We start from the raw sequence: 20,010 nt of genomic DNA on the forward strand, positions 1-20,010 counted from the left end.
TTCCGATTTTGATGATTTTCACAACGTTGATACCTTATAACATAAGGAAAATGCTATTAAAAAATTTCGATCGCACTTCAAATAGTTTTCGAGAAAAAACGCATTTTTAATATGTGAAAAGGAGCGAATGGTTTTTAGCGAATATCTCGGGAACGGTTAGAGGTATCATAAAATTTTTTGCACCTGCAGATACATATTTTAAATGCGCATATTTCATCTTACATATACATCATGACCCTATTTTGAATATTTTCCGAGATATGGGCATTTAACTGTTTCAAACTTGAAAATTTGAAACAGTTTTTGGGTATATCTCGCGAACGGTAAGAGGTATTTTAAAAACTCTTATACTGGGTTAAAGATCTTTTGATTTAGAATATTTCATCCGAAAACACCAATGTCCTATGATGATTCGTTCAAAAGTTATGGGCGCTTAAAGATTTCACGAGTAAAAATGCCCAAAAAATGGACGAAAAATTTGTTAGTTTTTTTAATTTTTCACACACTTCCCGGGCACGTAGAAGCTTCAATTAGACGTCGTTCGAATTGTCTTGTGGGCTAGAATAACGTGAAAAAAACTGCATTTTAATATTCTCAACGGTTGCCGAATAAATAAGAAAAAACTGAATTTATAGCATCACGTTTTGGATTCCGATTTTGGATGAAAATTTTTTGTTTCCGATTTTGATGATTTTCACAACGTTGATACCTTATGACATAAGGAAAATGCTATTAAAAAATTTCGATCGCACTTCAAATAGTTTTCGAGAAAAACGCATTTTTAATATGTGAAAAGGAGCGAATGGTTTTAGCGAATATCTCGGGAACGGTTAGAGGTATCATAAAAATTTTTGCACCTGCAGATACATATTTTAAATGCGCATATTTCATTCATACACATCATGGCCCTATGTTGAATATTTTTCGAGATATAGACGTTTAACTGTTTCAAACTTGAAAATTTGAAACAGTTTTTGGGCTATATCTCGCGAACGGTGAGAGGTATTTTAAAAACTCTTATACTGGGTTAAAGATCTTTTGATTTAGAATATTCATCATCCGAAACATCAATGTCCTATGATGATTCGTTCAAAAGTTATGGGCGCTTAAAGATTTCACGAGTAAAAATGCCCAAAAAATGGACGAAAAATTTGTTAGTTTTTTAATTTTCACACACTTCCCGGGCACGTAGAAGCTTCAATTAGACGTCGTTCGAATTGTCTTGTGGGCTAGAATAACGTGAAAAAAACTGCATTTTAATATTCTCAACGGTTGCCGAATAAATAAGGAAAAACTGAATTTATAGCATCACGTTTTGGATTCCGATTTTGGATGAAAATTTTTTGTTTCCGATTTTGATGATTTTCACAACGTTGATACCTTATGACATAAGGAAAATGCTATTAAAAAATTTCGATCGCACTTCAAATAGTTTTCGAGAAAAACGCATTTTTAATATGTGAAAAGGAGCGAATGGTTTTTAGCGAATATCTCGGGAACGGTTAGAGGTATCATAAAAATTTTTGCACCTGCAGATACATATTTTAAATGCGCATATTTCATTCATACACATCATGACCCTATTTTGAATATTTTTCGAGATATAGACGTTTAACTGTTTCAAACTTGAAAATTTGAAACAGTTTTTGGGCTATATCTCGCGAACGGTAAGAGGTATTTTAAAAACTCTTATACTGGGTTAAAGATCTTTTGATTTAGAATATTTCATCCGAAAACACCAATGTCCTATGATGATTCGTTCAAAAGTTATGGGCGCTTAAAGATTTTACGAGTAAAAATGCCCAAAAAATGGACGAAAAATTTGTTAGTTTTTTTAATTTTTCACACACTTCCCGGGCACGTAGAAGCTTCAATTAGACGTCGTTCGAATTGTCTTGTGGGCTAGAATAACGTGAAAAAAACTGCATTTTAATATTCTCAACGGTTGCCGAGTAAATAAGAAAAAACTGAATTTATAGCATGATGCTAGCATCACGTTTTGGATTCCGATTTTGGATGAAAATTTTTTGTTTCCGATTTTGATGATTTTCACAACGTTGATACCTTATGACATAAGGAAAATGCTATTAAAAAATTTCGATCGCACTTCAAATAGTTTTCGAGAAAAACGCATTTTTAATATGTGAAAAGGAGCGAATGGTTTTTAGCGAATATCTCGGGAACGGTTAGAGGTATCATAAAAATTTTTGCACCTGCAGATACATATTTTAAATGCGCATATTTCATTCATACACATCATGGCCCTATGTTGAATATTTTTCGAGATATAGACGTTTAACTGTTTCAAACTTGAAAATTTAAAACAGTTTTTGGGCTATATCTCGCGAACGGTGAGAGGTATTTTAAAAACTCTTATACTGGGTTAAAGATCTTTTGATTTAGAATATTTCATCCGAAAACATCAATGTCCTATGATTATTCGTTCAAAAGTTATGGGCGCTTAAAGATTTCACGAGTAAAAATGCCCAAAAAATGGACGAAAAATTTGTTAGTTTTTTTAATTTTTCACACACTTCCCGGGCACGTAGAAGCTGCAATTAGACGTCGTTCGAATTGTCTTGTGGGCTAGAATAACGTGAAAAAAACTGCATTTTAATATTCTCAACGGTTGCCGAGTAAATAAGAAAAAACTGAATTTATAGCATGATGCTATAGCATCACGTTTTGGATTCCGATTTTGGATGAAAATTTTTTGTTTCCGATTTTGATGTTTTTCACAACGTTGATACCTTATGACATAAGGAAAATGCTATTAAAAAATTTCGATCGCACTTCAAATAGTTTTCGAGAAAAACGCATTTTTAATATGTGAAAAGGAGCGAATGGTTTTTAGCGAATATCTCGGGAACGGTTAGAGGTATCATAAAAATTTTTGCACCTGCAGATACATATTTTAAATGCGCATATTTCATTCATACACATCATGGCCCTATGTTGAATATTTTTCGAGATATAGACGTTTAACTGTTTCAAACTTGAAAATTTAAAACAGTTTTGGGCTATATCTCGCGAACGGTGAGAGGTATTTTAAAAACTCTTATACTGGGTTTTAAAGATCTTTTGATTTAGAATATTTCATCCGAAAACATCAATGTCCTATGATTATTCGTTCAAAAGTTATGGGCGCTTAAAGATTTCACGAGTAAAAATGCCCAAAAAATGGACGAAAAATTTGTTAGTTTTTTTAATTTTTCACACACTTCCCGGGCACGTAGAAGCTGCAATTAGACGTCGTTCGAATTGTCTTGTGGGCTAGAATAACGTGAAAAAAACTGCATTTTAATATTCTCAACGGTTGCCGAGTAAATAAGAAAAAACTGAATTTATAGCATGCTGCTAGTAGCATCACGTTTTGGATTCCGATTTTGGATGAAAATTTTTTGTTTCCGATTTTGATGTTTTTCACAACGTTGATACCTTATGACATAAGGAAAATGCTATTAAAAAATTTCGATCGCACTTCAAATAGTTTTCGAGAAAAACGCATTTTTAATATGTGAAAAGGAGCGAATGGTTTTTAGCGAATATCTCGGGAACGGTTAGAGGTATCATAAAAATTTTTGCACCTGCAGATACATATTTTAAATGCGCATATTTCATTCATACACATCATGGCCCTATGTTGAATATTTTTCGAGATATAGACGTTTAACTGTTTCAAACTTGAAAATTTGAAACAGTTTTTGGGCTATATCTCGCGAACGGTAAGAGGTATTTTAAAAACTCTTATACTGGGTTAAAGATCTTTTGATTTAGAATATTTCATCCGAAAACACCAATGTCCTATGATTATTCGTTCAAAAGTTATGGGCGCTTAAAGATTTTACGAGTAAAAATGCCCAAAAAATGGACGAAAAATTTGTTAGTTTTTTTAATTTTTCACACACTTCCCGGGCACGTAGAAGCTTCAATTAGACGTCGTTCGAATTGTCTTGTGGGCTAGAATAACGTGAAAAAAACTGCATTTTAATATTCTCAACGGTTGCCGAATAAATAAGGAAAAACTGAATTTATAGCATGATGCTAGCATCACTTTTGGATAAAGATTTTTTGATTTAGAATATTTCATTCGAAAACATCAATGACTATGATTATTCTATTCAAAATTTATCGCACTTAAAGATTTTCGAGAAAAGCCAAAAAAATGGACGAAAAAATTGTTAGTTTTTTTAATTTTTCACACACTTCCCGGGCACGTAGAAGCTGCAATTAGACGAGTTCGAATTGTCTTGTGGCTAGAATAACGTGAAAAAAAAACTGCCATTTTAATATTCTCAACGGTTGCGAGTAAATAAGAAAAAACTGAATTTATAGCATGACGTTTTGGATCCGATTTTGGATGAAAATTTTTGTTTCCGATTTTGAGGTTTTAACAACGTTGATACTTATGACATAAGGAAAATGCTATTGAAAAAATTTCGATCGCACTTCAAATAGTTTTCGAGAAAAACGCATTTTTAATATGTGAAAAAGGAGCGAATGGTTTTAGCGAATATCTCGGGAACGGTTAGAGGTATCATAAAAATTTTTGCACTGCAGATACATATTTTAAATGCGCATATTTCATCATACACATCATGGCCCTATGTTGAATATTTTTCGAGATATAGACGTTTAACGTTTCAAACTTGAAAATTTTGTTTCCAGTTTTGGGCTATACTCGCGAAACGGTGAGAGGTATTTTAAAAACTCTTGATACTGGGTTAAAGATTTTTTGATTTAGAATATTCATCCGAAAAAATCAATGTTCCTATGATTATTCGTCAAAAGTTATGGGCGCTTTAAAGATGTCACGAGTAAAAATGCCCAAAAAATTTTTCACACACTTCCCGGGCACGTAGAAGCTGCAATTAGACGTCGTTCGAATTGTCTTGTGGGCTAGAATAACGTGAAAAAAACTGCATTTTAATATTCTCAACGGTTGCCGAGTAAATAAGAAAAAACTGAATTTATAGCATGATGCTAGCATCACTACTGGGTTAAAGATCTTTTGATTTAGAATATTTCATCCGAAAACATCAATGTCCTATGATTATTCGTTCAAAAGTTATGGGCGCTTAAAGATTTCACGAGTAAAAATGCCCAAAAAATGGACGAAAAATTTGTTAGTTTTTTTAATTTTTCACACACTTCCCGGGCACGTAGAAGCTGCAATTAGACGTCGTTCGAATTGTCTTGTGGGCTAGAATAACGTGAAAAAAACTGCATTTTAATATTCTCAACGGTTGCCGAGTAAATAAGAAAAAACTGAATTTATAGCATGATCTAGCATCACGTTTTGGATTCCGATTTTGGATGAAAATTTTTTGTTTCCGATTTTGATGTTTTTCACAACGTTGATACCTTATGACATAAGGAAAATGCTATTAAAAAATTTCGATCGCACTTCAAATAGTTTTCGAGAAAAACGCATTTTTAATATGTGAAAAGGAGCGAATGGTTTTTAGCGAATATCTCGGGAACGGTTAGAGGTATCATAAAAATTTTTGCACCTGCAGATACATATTTTAAATGCGCATATTTCATTCATACACATCATGGCCCTATGTTGAATATTTTTCGAGATATAGACGTTTAACTGTTTCAAACTTGAAAATTTAAAACAGTTTTTGGGCTATATCTCGCGAACGGTGAGAGGTATTTTAAAAACTCTTATACTGGGTTAAAGATCTTTTGATTTAGAATAATTCATCCGAAAACATCAATGTCCTATGATTATTCGTTCAAAAGTTATGGGCGCTTAAATATTTCACGAGTAAAAATGCCCAAAAAATGGACGAAAAATTTGTTAGTTTTTTTAATTTTTCACACACTTCCCGGGCACGTAGAAGCTGCAATTAGACGTCGTTCGAATTGTCTTGTGGGCTAGAATAACGTGAAAAAAACTGCATTTTAATATTCTCAACGGTTGCCGAGTAAATAAGAAAAAACTGAATTTATAGCATGATGCTAGCATCACGTTTTGGATTCCGATTTTGGATGAAAATTTTTTGTTTCCGATTTTGATGTTTTTCACAACGTTGATACCTTATGACATAAGGAAAATGCTATTAAAAAATTTCGATCGCACTTCAAATAGTTTTCGAGAAAAACGCATTTTTAATATGTGAAAAGGAGCGAATGGTTTTTAGCGAATATCTCGGGAACGGTTAGAGGTATCATAAAAATTTTTGCACCTGCAGATACATATTTTAAATGCGCATATTTCATTCATACACATCATGGCCCTATGTTGAATATTTTTCGAGATATAGACGTTTAACTGTTTCAAACTTGAAAATTTAAAACAGTTTTTGGGCTATATCTCGCGAACGGTGAGAGGTATTTTAAAAACTCTTATACTGGGTTAAAGATCTTTTGATTTAGAATATTTCATCCGAAAACATCAATGTCCTATGATTATTCGTTCAAAAGTTATGGGCGCTTAAAGATTTCACGAGTAAAAATGCCCAAAAAATGGACGAAAAATTTGTTAGTTTTTTTAATTTTTCACACACTTCCCGGGCACGTAGAAGCTGCAATTAGACGTCGTTCGAATTGTCTTGTGGGCTAGAATAACGTGAAAAAAACTGCATTTTAATATTCTCAACGGTTGCCGAGTAAATAAGAAAAAACTGAATTTATAGCATGATGCTAGCATCACGTTTTGGATTCCGATTTTGGATGAAAATTTTTTGTTTCCGATTTTGATGTTTTTCACAACGTTGATACCTTATGACATAAGGAAAATGCTATTAAAAAATTTCGATCGCACTTCAAATAGTTTTCGAGAAAAACGCATTTTTAATATGTGAAAAGGAGCGAATGGTTTTTAGCGAATATCTCGGGAACGGTTAGAGGTATCATAAAAATTTTTGCACCTGCAGATACATATTTTAAATGCGCATATTTCATTCATACACATCATGGCCCTATGTTGAATATTTTTCGAGATATAGACGTTTAACTGTTTCAAACTTGAAAATTTAAAACAGTTTTTGGGCTATATCTCGCGAACGGTGAGAGGTATTTTAAAAACTCTTATACTGGGTTAAAGATCTTTTGATTTAGAATATTTCATCCGAAAACATCAATGTCCTATGATTATTCGTTCAAAAGTTATGGGCGCTTAAAGATTTCACGAGTAAAAATGCCCAAAAAATGGACGAAAAATTTGTTAGTTTTTTTAATTTTTCACACACTTCCCGGGCACGTAGAAGCTGCAATTAGACGTCGTTCGAATTGTCTTGTGGGCTAGAATAACGTGAAAAAAACTGCATTTTAATATTCTCAACGGTTGCCGAGTAAATAAGAAAAAACTGAATTTATAGCATGATGCTAGCAAATAGCATCACGTTTTGGATTCCGATTTTGGATGAAAATTTTTTGTTTCCGATTTTGATGTTTTTCACAACGTTGATACCTTATGACATAAGGAAAATGCTATTAAAAAATTTCGATCGCACTTCAAATAGTTTTCGAGAAAAACGCATTTTTAATATGTGAAAAGGAGCGAATGGTTTTTAGCGAATATCTCGGGAACGGTTAGAGGTATCATAAAAATTTTTGCACCTGCAGATACATATTTTAAATGCGCATATTTCATTCATACACATCATGGCCCTATGTTGAATATTTTTCGAGATATAGACGTTTAACTGTTTCAAACTTGAAAATTTAAAACAGTTTTTGGGCTATATCTCGCGAACGGTGAGAGGTATTTTAAAAACTCTTATACTGGGTTAAAGATCTTTTGATTTAGAATATTTCATCCGAAAACATCAATGTCCTATGATTATTCGTTCAAAAGTTATGGGCGCTTAAAGATTTCACGAGTAAAAATGCCCAAAAAATGTACGAAAAATTTGTTAGTTTTTTTAATTTTTCACACACTTCCCGGGCACGTAGAAGCTGCAATTAGACGTCGTTCGAATTGTCTTGTGGGCTAGAATAACGTGAAAAAAACTGCATTTTAATATTCTCAACGGTTGCCGAGTAAATAAGAAAAAACTGAATTTATAGCATGATGCACTTCAAATAGTTTTCGAGAAAAACGCATTTTTAATATGTGAAAAGGAGCAAATGGTTTTTAGCGAATATCTCGGGAACGGTTAGAGCTATGATAAAAATTTTTGCACCTGCAGATACATATTTTAAATGCGCATATTTCATTCATATACATCATGACCCTATTTTGAATATTTTCCGAAATATGGGCGTTTAACTGTTTCAAATCTGAAAATTTGAAACGGTTTTTGGAGTATATCTCGCGAACGGTAAGAGGTATTTTAAAAATTGTTATACTGGGTCAAAGATCTTTTGATTTAGAATATTTCATCTGGGAACATCAATGTCCTATGATGATTCGTTCAAAAGTTATAGGCGCTAAAAGATTTCACGAGTAAAAATGCCCAAAAAATGGACGAAAAATTAGTTAGTTTTTTTAATTTTTCACACACTTCCCGGGCACGTAGAAGCTTCAATTAGACGTCAGGCGAATTGTCTTGTGGGCTAAAATAACGTGAAAAAAACTGCATTTTAATATTCTCAACGGTTGCCGAATAAATAAGAAAAAACTGAAATTATAGCATGATGCGAGGGTCACGTTTTTTATTCCGATTTTGGATGAAAATTTTTTGTTTCCGATTTTGATGATTTTCACAACGTTGATACCTTATGACATAAGGAAAATGCTATTAAAAAATTTCGATCGCACTTCGAATAGTTTTCGAGAAAAACGCATTTTTAATATGTGAAAAGGAGCAAATGGTATTTAGCGAATATCTCGGGAACGGTTAGAGCTATGATAAAAATTTTTGCACCTGCAGATACATATTTTAAATGCGCATATTTCATTCATATACATCATGACCCTATTTCGAATATTTTCCGAGATATGGGCGTTTAACTGTTTCAAATCTGAAAATTTGAAACGGTTTTTGGAGTATATCTCGCGAACGGTAAGAGGTATTTTAAAAATTGTTATACTGGGTCAAAGATCTTTTGATTTAGAATATTTCATATGGGAACATCAATGTCCTATGATGATTCGTTCAAAAGTTATAGGCGCTAAAAGATTTCACGAGTAAAAATGCCCAAAAAATGGACGAAAAATTAGTTAGTTTTTTTAATTTTTCACACACTTCCCGGGCACGTAGAAGCTTCAATTAAACGTCAGGCGAATTGTCTTGTGGGCTAGAATAACGTGAAAAAAACTGGATTTTAATATTCTCAACGGTTGCCGAATAAATAAGAAAAAACTGAAATTATAGCATGACCCTACTAGGGTCACGTTTTTTATTCCGATTTTGGATGAAAATTTTTTATTTCCGATTTTGATGATTTTCACAACGTTGATACCTTATGGCATAAGGAAAATGCTATTAAAAAATTTCGATCGCACTTCAAATAGTTTTCGAGAAAAACGCATTTTTAATATGTGAAAAGGAGCGAATGGTTTTTAGCGAATATCTCGGGAACGGTTAATGATATCATAAAAATTTTTGCACCTGCAGATGCAAATTTTAAATGCGCAGATTTCTAATACTAAAACTATTACTATTAAATGATATTTATTTATTGATAATAAATTGATTAGAAGCTATTTTAAGCTATTAGAAAAGTATTGCTTATATTTATTAATTTAAAAATTATATATAAAGTAATATATTCACATCTTATAATTTACATATGCATATTAGAACGTAAAATTTAATTTATTTTAAGTAATTTAAATTATACAAAGAAAGATTCTCTAATTTTTTTAAAATCTTTTCCTTCCTTGTTCGCTCAGAACTTTGCTATTTTGTATTAAAAAAATCATTTTTATAAAGTAATAAATATTTGAAAAATACCACAAAATTTTACACAAATAAATATTAAAGTATTAAAATAATAAAAAAAAATTAATAATAACATAAAAAAAATTTAATAATAAAATATTAAAAAATATTTAATAATATAATATTAAAAGATATTTAATATTAAAATATAAAAAAATATTTAATTTTAAAATATTAAAATACTTTTATATAAAATATTAAAATAAAAGCCTTACCTTGTAAAACAATGCAGGTAACCACGGCGGCGGCAATAACTCTTCCCTTTTTCAGCACCATTGTCCTTATAATAAAATCCTTCTTCCTTGAAAAATCAAACTTCAAGCACTTCACAAAAATTCAAGACAAACTAACACCATTATCAACATCTGTAACAAATTAAAGGTAATTGAAGAACACTTTAGAATCCACGTTTTGGTTATAGATTTACGTACACAAAATTAATAAATGAATCTTTAGATAATAGTTTGACACTGTATTCTTATTATTATAACAAAATTCTTATCTTGATTATTGATCGCATTAAAATTTATTTAGTATAATTTTCAAAATATCAATCTACTGATTCAACAATGGATAATTTAATTTTATGAAACATAAATAGCATAAAATTCACAAAAATAAATATATCGGTATAATTCAAACAAATTTAGCGTAATAAACGTAGACACAAAATACAAAATACAAAATTCAAAACCTCAAAATTCAATTAGTGTGTAAAAGTTAAATAAAATTGTTTGGTAAAGAACAAGAGGAATACCAAGTTCAGGAATATTTTCACATCTACTAGAAATGAGATTGGCAATGAACGTACGATTTTTATATTATTTTTGTATTAAATATCCATCTAATAACAAATTGTATTTGTTCAAAGTCTAGACCATGTACATCAATGCTTCAGTTTATTTAAATTAAAAATGCATGAAATAAACTCAATTCTAACAGAGTTTGCAAAGTTTGTATAAGATTCAGCCAGCACTCCTAATAAGAAGATTAGATTGATAGGTTTAACATTTTCGAAGGTCGATTTGATACTGAATAAAACATGAACGTCTGCTGTACAAAAATTTAAGTTGAATACTTAGCCATTGAATTATGATTTTTTCGCAAACCCAGAATCTCTTAAAACGGCAAGCATATTTTATCGTCATATAAACTCAGGAAAACTTAGCAATAAAATTTTCGTGCAGAGCTAAAAGTTTTGGCAGTTGTATAATATAAGGACGTCTGTGAAGTTAAGTCGAACTTTGACGTCGATGTAAATGCGAACGGTTGTATGTTCTTGTCGTTTACCGTTTTGAAAAGGAAATTTTATTTGACGGAAATATTAAAACAATATACAGAAACATGATACTGACAAAGAGAATAAGGCGGAAGTGACTTGTACGTTTTAATCAAGAAGAGAAAAATCAAAGTCGTGAATTTTTCACGATCTCTTCTGGGTAATTGCTCCTTTTCATGCATTTTAGATCACGCGGTAATACATACTATTTCAACGAGACTACCTGGAACGTAATAAAAAGAAACTCGGCACATTTTGGTATTATTAGATTAGACATTTTTTTATTTTATTCTCTTCAATACATTCATGAATTTCAAGTCATGTAAAAATGATGCATGGATATAAAGAAGTAAGAGTATATGGAGTTCCTAACGTGCTTGGAATTGTTCTTTCCTATAATATATACTTATTTTTATATAGCGAATTAAGTATTTATTAACGCTTTCTTAACTAGCTGTAAGTGGAATTCTGTCTTAAGGCAATTAGGGCATCGTGCCTTAAGGCCAATTGCTGGAACTTCCCGTACCAAATTTTATTATTTTTTTTAAAACGATTAACATTTTTGAAAAAAATTGACTTCGAAAAAAATAGATTTTTGAGAAACCAGGAATTTGACAAAAAATTACTTTTTTTGAAAAAAAAATGTTTTCTTTATTTTGACATATTTTGGAAATTCTGAACTTTTTTCAAAGCAATCGTATTGCATTAACTGCATAGAGACAAAATGTCAAAGCGCGTAAGCGCCGCGTCGCCGTCTAATGAATAAACATTGGTACGGAAATAAATCCATAAGAATGCAACCAAAATTTATACTTATTCAAAATCTTTTTTTTTTTTTTCTAACTCAGTTTTATTTAGCAATCAGAAATATATAAAGATTCCTATGAGCTAAAGTGACAATCTTTATGAGTGATGCCTAAGAAGAACTCCAATGAGAACTTCTCAGTTTTACAATTAATATGATATTATATTAGACCTAATCTAACACTAAGTCTAAGGGCCATTGTCGTTTCAACCTCCTAATGCCAAAAGGTTGAGTAATGTCAACTATAGATGGGTTCGAATGTGAGTCCAGTTTGCGTTTGTATTTTTCATTGAATTCTTTGAACGTTAATTGCACCGTTTTCATGTTGAGGTCGCTGTGAATGGTTTCATTTGTCACGTACCACGGAGAATTGAGAATTGTACGTAAAATTTTTGACCGAGTTCTCTGCATTATAGCTATATTAGATTTGTAAGCACAACCCCAGAGCTCAATTCCGTAGGTCCAGATTCTATAAAATATCTGATAATTTGATGTGCATATGTTTAACGATCATTTTTGACAGCCAAATGGCATTTTTTTACCTTTTTTATTAGATCTCTGAAACCGCTAGACCTGCCTTTCTGAAATATTGACCACTTCTTCATTTTTTTTGCGATTGCCATAACTTGGGGAGTTATTTATATTTTAATCTAGCTATTAGCAATAACAAGTCGCAAGGCTAGTGTTAGTGTTTGCGGGATAAATTTCAAATAGATTATTTAGAAAATCATTATTTTCTACATGGGCAGTTATACGTTGCCTGTTCACGAGTTGGGAAACCATCCGCTTTGTTTGTGTTAACGTCAGACCAAAAAACAAAAAATGTGGTTTACCAAAGAGCACTTCAATGAAACGGATAATTTGCGGATTCACTTTCATTTACTTAGAGAAGTTCAACTAAAAAACACTTCATGTTTGTAATCGAAATAAATTCATTACTGTTTTGTAATAAAATCAAAATTTTCCTTTTTAAATATAAAGCAAACAAAAAATTTCTTCTCATTCTCACGAAACCATCTAGTGTTTATATAAAATTGGCACTACCAACATCATATTCAACATAAATTTTACCATTAAAGAATTTTATTAAATTGGATGTAGTTTGATCCGATCGAGGCAACTTGGTCAAGTATTCAGCTTATCAGTAAGAATGTTTATCATAGGAAAAATTAGAGAAACTCCTATCATAGAAAACTATTAGTAAACCATTACCGTTGCATTAGTTTAGCTAAGCCGGATTACACGTAAGACACCTGTATATCTAGCAAGAAATGGCATCCTCGGGCGCCCTGTTCCCTCGGCCCTGCGGAAGCATTCATCTCGGTCCACACAGTCAACACTCCCCGAGCTGTGACTGATGGAGGCACTAGATTTGCTCCGGCCGGGAATCAAAGAAGGACGACGACCGGATAACAGAACACTGCACGATTTTGTCGACATTAAAAAGTTACAGAGTTAAAATATCAGAGGAGTCAGAAATGAGAATCGAAATTTCAGGAGCCTATTCTTGGATAAAATCGAAATGTTATGGTACTACTGTGTTAAAGGTCTTTAATAGTTTGACCCCTTAACTTAAAATGACGAGCAGAGCACGCGTGCGATGGCTAGGTAATCGCAACTATTACAAAATATTTATTTATACAAAACTATAAAACACAAAATTATTTTTATTTTTGTGATAAACTGTACACTGTGTGGAAAAATAGCCACAAACGCTGCCCCAGCTTGATCAACTTTGGCCCGACATTTTCGAATCTAAATCGTAAGTTAAGGATTTAAGTTGGTCATCTCAAACTAATGTATTTGCTATGCAATCTGGCGTTTTGCCCATAAGACCTAATCTTCAAAACGCACCAATGTCAAATAATTTTATCATAAGTGCATCTTTCTTATGTGTTATTAATAACACAAAGGTGAAGTTAGGTTTTATGTGATGATGAAATAATATTGAAGACTTTTAGCACTACCACATATTTGTAGAAATGAACAGTATTGGCGAATCACTCATTGAAGTAATTTTTCAACTATTGATATAGTAAAATTTATCACAATAATTAACTTCCCGAAGGAGAAGTTTATGTTTTCATCAAAAAATCATATTCGCTAATTTTATGTTTTCTCGACGTTTCAAGCCATTCTGAATCGAATGAGACCAAATTTGGAAAAAGTATGTGTGTGTTTGCCGTAAATCGACTATTGTTTGTCAGTTTTGTGGGACGATCGGCCGAGACGTTTCTTTATAAATAGCAGAAAAGTGAAAAATTATTCGCCGCAATTCTGAACCAATTATAAAAATTCAAAAACCGTACGAAAGATATTGATTGGGAATCGTGCTGATTAGTTTTTGGTAAAGATCGGCCGGACCGTTTTCTTGTAATAAAGTGTTAAATTTTTTTTTTCGACGATTTTTATTATTATTTTTTTGACGGTAGATACTGTAGTCTTCTAGATTATACTAAAATATTATGGCCCTACGACAATTGGTTTAACTTTGAAAATTCGTCAAAGTTTGCAAGAATTGGTACCGTTTTCTTGGCATTTGTCAAAATTAGACCTTTCATCGACGTTTTCTCAAAAACGCCTGAACCGATTTCAGAAATTTAAAAGCCATTTGATGTATTTCGATGAGGACTATCGTTTGTCAGTTTTGTGCGACGATCTGCCAAGCCGTTTTTTGTAATTTGAATAAAAGTGTTAAACTTTTCGTCCACATTTAAGCTCATCCTACCGAACCGATTTTAAAAGATCAAAAACTGTTCGAAAGATATTAGTTGGGAATGGTACTGATTAGTATTAGGTGAAAATCTACCGAGCCGTTTTCTTGTAATTAACAGTTGAAAAAAAAATTAAGCCGATTTTGATGGATTTTTTTTAGCGATATATATCATGGTCATACTGAAATATTACACTCTTATGATAAGTAGTTTAATTTTAAAAATTCATCAAAGTTTGAGAAAATAAGTAGTTTTTTTTGACGTTAGCTAAAATTAAAATTGGACGATTTATTTGGTATAGCAATATAGTACTTGGTCTTAATAAACATACTCAACCATTAAAATCCTACGGAAACTGGTACAAATATAATAATTGTTGATTTTTGAAAAGTTGCTTTTTGAAAGTACACCGAGTTAACGTGTTCGTTCGTTATCACTTATGTGTAATAAATCCACTCATAAAATAATTAATTTTTTATTGATTAAGTCGATTATGTATTATTTAAGTGAATGTTATAAAATTGACCATAATAATTTATATATGTGCTTAGAAGTGTGTATGTATAACTGTGAGTGAATGTTATAAGCTCATACACACTGTATTCTGATTGCAGTTGAAAAAAAATTAGGAACTATTCAAATTGCTAAAAATGCATAAATATAAATGGACATTGAACAAATTGGGATGACCTAGCTATTTTTTGGTTTTTAAATATTCATCCATATATATTTTCATTAAATACACTTGCACATCTAACGAGACACCTACTATCTACTACCTATTCCCCTAGAATAAGTTGTGATGACTTTGTTGCTTTCCAAATATATCTAGTCAGGGGCGTAACTACCGCCGTATCAGCCGTATCAAAAATATGGGGCCCCCGAGCCAAGGGGGCCCCCAACGACCAAAAACTACAATTTTTCAAAAAATTTAATAATTTTAAAGTAGTTTGCATTTCCTTTTTTAATCGTGAAGTATTGAACTTAAACTTGTGAGTTAACGCTTTAAGAGAATTTGTTTCTGCTGCAATATTTCTGCAAGCTCTAGCAATCAATTCAATTAGTAAAGCTTTTCCACATTCGATAAGTTAACAAATCTATAAAATTAATTCAGATTATACTTCATCGAAAATTGGAATTTCGAATTTTTATATTCATATTTATATCGTTTTTGTTTGTTGTTTGACGCGTCAGTTTAATAGTTAGATTTTGACAAACATGGTCAACTAAATCATTTTCAGATTTTTCTTCACTGTTTAAAAATATAAGTTTCTGTTCTGAAACTTTACAACACGCCAGTAATGACTTACAAAAAACTAGTATTTTATTAAGTAATCTTTTGAATAGACTGTGCGAATCAACATATGAAAATTTATTGAAATAGTTTGTTGAAGAAGTACAAATAATTCGCAAAATAGACGGATTGCAATAACTATTTTAAAGAACAAAAGAAAAAAAAAGGAAGCGTTATTATGATCACTTATCACAAGATGAGAGAATTTTAGACCCGAAATTTTATTTTAGTATATACTATTGCTGTTTGGATATATTGATTTCACAAACCAAACAAAGATTTCAAAATCTTTGCGACGTAAGTAGTAACATTTGCCTTTTTGAAATCGAGAATTAATAAACGTTTCCGGAAAACTGTCAACTGAATTACTGTAAAGAAATATTGTAAAATATCGCATATGATCATGACCAATTGATAGTTCTAGAAATAGATTTGAATACATAAAACTAAGAAATTTATTTCATTAAGGTACAATGATGGACGTAATAGACTTGCATCCAGTTTTCTCAACAAATTAACAGTATGCATTTTTTCTTGGCCCTTAATTACAATTTACAGTTAAAATCGCAACTGCTAAATTTTTTTTTTAAATTAAAACTAATTAAAAATTACGTAAATATTTTATGACATAAATGTCTATTATAAAATTTAAAGATCACTAAATAAGTCAGTTTTTCAAAAAAAGGTAAGAAGAGTGAAAATATATCTGGAATCATTTGAGAAAAACTCAGAAAATTTGAGAAAATTAGATGGATAAATAATTAGAATAATAGATAAATATTTTATTAATATTATGTATTTCTATATTTTGTAAAAAAAAATCTTGAGGGGGCCCCCAAACAAATTTTGATACGGGGCCCCGCCAAAGCACGCTACGCCCCTGTATCTAGTACTACGTTTGAAAACAACAAAGAAATGAGTACAAATGGACTAAAACAAAAGTTATCTCAACATTCTGATAAATTTGGCTAAATTAAAATCGTCGCTTCCCGTATCATGTGTCAACTCCCCAAGCGCAAGGAAGCAAGACATAACTACATGCCGCGCGGACGACCGCCCGGCGGCACGACGCGGGAGAAATGGTACTAATTCCTTGTATAAATCGTGGGAGATTATACCCGGCAACGAGCGAAAGCACTGAAGCACGTCATAATAAAATTATACAATATGCGGAAAATTTAAGGAAGTCATAATATATATAGATTGATAGGAATCGACTCATATTAGTAATAGACAAATAATAAAAATATAGTCAAGTAAATTGGTTAAGGTCTTTAAATCATTATCAGTTTATCAATGTAACAAACTAGCAAGAAACAAATTTGCAACTAATGAAGAATATTATTTATTTTGAAAATGAGTCCCTTTTGAGAGTATTTTTGTAAAGTATAATGTCATGTAATAAGAATGTAATCAACTAATTTAATTAATTGTATCAATTTGACTTCAAAGTGATCATCAGCCTAACAACCATCTCCTTATATTATAAATATCTATTGTTACTAATTATATGTGATATCTTACAAATACAGCAATTTTTGGCTATAACTGAGTATTACTTAGCTGTGAAATATTTTTCTTCGTCTCAGATACTGCTCTTTTTTCAGAAAAGCTTCTAAACTTTTTAAAAATTTCTACGAATTAATGGACATACAGAACCTCAACTTTTGAAGATGCTCTAAACGAAGACGTAATATCAAGTTTCATGAAATCAAGACACAAAATTAAATTAGTTTAGCACTCCTTTATTTGTATTTTATATTCGGTTGTTTTGTTATTTAATTGTAAAATTTTGAATTGTATATCTAATAAATCTAAATCTAAATCTAAATCTAAAAAAAATCTAAAAAAAAAAACAAATTGTTAGAAAATACATTTACAACTAATATTGAGCAAAATATGGATTTAATAAACATCTTGAGAGTAAATATCGATTCAGAGTAAGAAATGCATCCGAACACCGTGTTCAATACTTGTTTTACCTTAATGTAGTATCATAAAGTTCATAATATAATATATAGATATTAACCCTTCTGCTACTCAACCCACTCAACTACCTGTATATACGAATGTTGACCATAAACGACATCTATTACTTATTGAGTGTACATATTTTGAACTGCTTTATGTTATTTCCTTAAACTTTTGGTAATTATGATTTTTATTGTATTTTTTATCCAGTCAACAAGAAGTTAGAATAATTATGCAGAATACTGATCAATATTTGTTTCATCTTAATGTAGTTTCATAAAGTCCACAATATAATCTCACAAATAAATTTTAAACCTTTTCCTACGACTGTAGTCCATGGTCGGTAGTCCACTCGACTACCTGTATATATGTTGACAACCGGCAACATAGACGACATCTGCATTACGTATTGAGTGTACATATTTTGAACTGCTTGATGTTATCTCCTTAAACTTTTGGTAATTATAATTTTAATTGTAATTTTGTCCAGTCAACAAAAAGTTAGAATACTTACGCAAAATTCTGTTAATTTCAATTAAATAAAAATATTTTAAATAAATTGGATGGTAACACGAATAGTTGCTCAACAAAATACCTTTTGAACAATTAATTTGTGTATACAAAAATATCATTATATTTGAGGTATCCAGTTTTTTCAATTTTTGGAATTGCTTCAATTCCATGTGAGCAAAACAGAGGCTTTCATGTGGTTTATTATGCTTGTTAAATGACCTCTTCAGCGGTTGAGTGGTTCAGTGGTCGGAGTAGATATTATTTGAAGTGACCACCAGTTTGTATTGTAGGCAGATACTTCAAATCCTCTTTTATACAATTGTATCAACGGAAAATATGAAATAAAAATAAAAAAATGTGAATGAAGATTGAAGCTCAATAAATCAATGGCTGAGCTGGCCATTGCTTTTATTGAGCACGAGCTGGATTTTGTTGAATAAGGTAATGAAAATATGTGATACATAATCTAATTATAATTTGTAAAAAAGTGGTTGTATGTTTTAACAATATCTAAACCTTAATTATTTGCGACATAGAACTAGAATATTATAAATTTATAAATTAAATTTAGGGTGGATGGAATTTTGGTATCACTGTTCGTGGGCGTAATATTGATAAATATATTGTTTCATCAACATAACTCCCCGCGGCTCTGGACATACAAAACATCTGAGGTCCCGGAGTTACGTCCTGGTGTGTTGATTTTAGGAATTAGGATTAGAAAGTACTACATAGGTGCCCCTAACAGCACTCTAACTAATCAGATCAAAGGTTCGCTTCAAGAAATGTACCAGAATCCATGTTATTATCCAAATTATGCAAGCTACTGGAACTGGATATAAAAATATCTTGATCCCGCCATATTTTAGCAACAATAATTATAGAGTTTAGATTTCTCACTAGCAGGTATTGAATATTATATACTTAAAACCTGAAATTAAAAAACTTAGAAGCTAATTCTGCCGCAAAATAGACCAATGTTATGGCAAGACTATGCTATGTAGCAGATTTCATACAAAATGGTACAAAGAGTCTGTGCAGTCAAATGTTTTAGATAGAAAAACTAACCTAGAAAACGCACAAATATCAAAAAACTATGTTGTCATAACTGTATGTTTGTGGTACTGCATAATAATTGTAGTGCACCATTTGCAACAATTATACATAAATATTATAAATATAACGGTCAGAATACAAACTACGCAGTTTTAGTGAATTACTCATGCTACTGCATTGTATGCTCGAGATATCCTTGATAAGCCCAGCAAGCGTTGATAAAATTCCTTTCCACAATTCCATAAAATACGCGGTAACGACTAAGTAAAGCATTGAGTTGCTCTATACAATGACATTGAACACGTCGTTAAATAATGAATAAATTTATGAATGAAGTTAGTAAAATGCTATAGAAAGTTTATGACAAATACTATAATAGTTTTCGAGATATTCGGTTTCAAAATTTTGCAGTGTATAAAATGAGAAAAAAAATCACTTTTTTGACGATTGCTCAAAGTGTAGGGCAGATAGAGGGTCCAAACTGAAAATTAAATCTAGGGCATATAGCCAAAAATAACGTCAAGAACGAATTATTT

The 20,010-nt window shown here is 31.2% G+C and overlaps 1 protein-coding gene across 1 annotated transcript in view; it reads right to left on the bottom strand.

Annotated features, from left to right (window-relative positions):
* The window catches only part of LOC113368157, a 501,979-nt gene that overhangs the window by 469,708 nt on the left and 12,261 nt on the right, over positions 1-20,010 (bottom strand). Inside the window, exon 2 of the mRNA XM_026609725.1 lies at positions 10,058-10,207. The gene's annotated coding sequence lies outside the window, so the exon portion shown is untranslated. The remainder of the gene's footprint in view (positions 1-10,057; positions 10,208-20,010) is intronic.

The sequence above is a fragment of the Ctenocephalides felis genome, unplaced genomic scaffold, assembly GCF_003426905.1.
Source record: "Ctenocephalides felis isolate EL2017-DRISC unplaced genomic scaffold, ASM342690v1 CF-g0.4_SCAFFOLD_01170, whole genome shotgun sequence".
In the NCBI taxonomy this organism is placed as follows: Eukaryota; Metazoa; Arthropoda; class Insecta; order Siphonaptera; family Pulicidae; genus Ctenocephalides; species Ctenocephalides felis.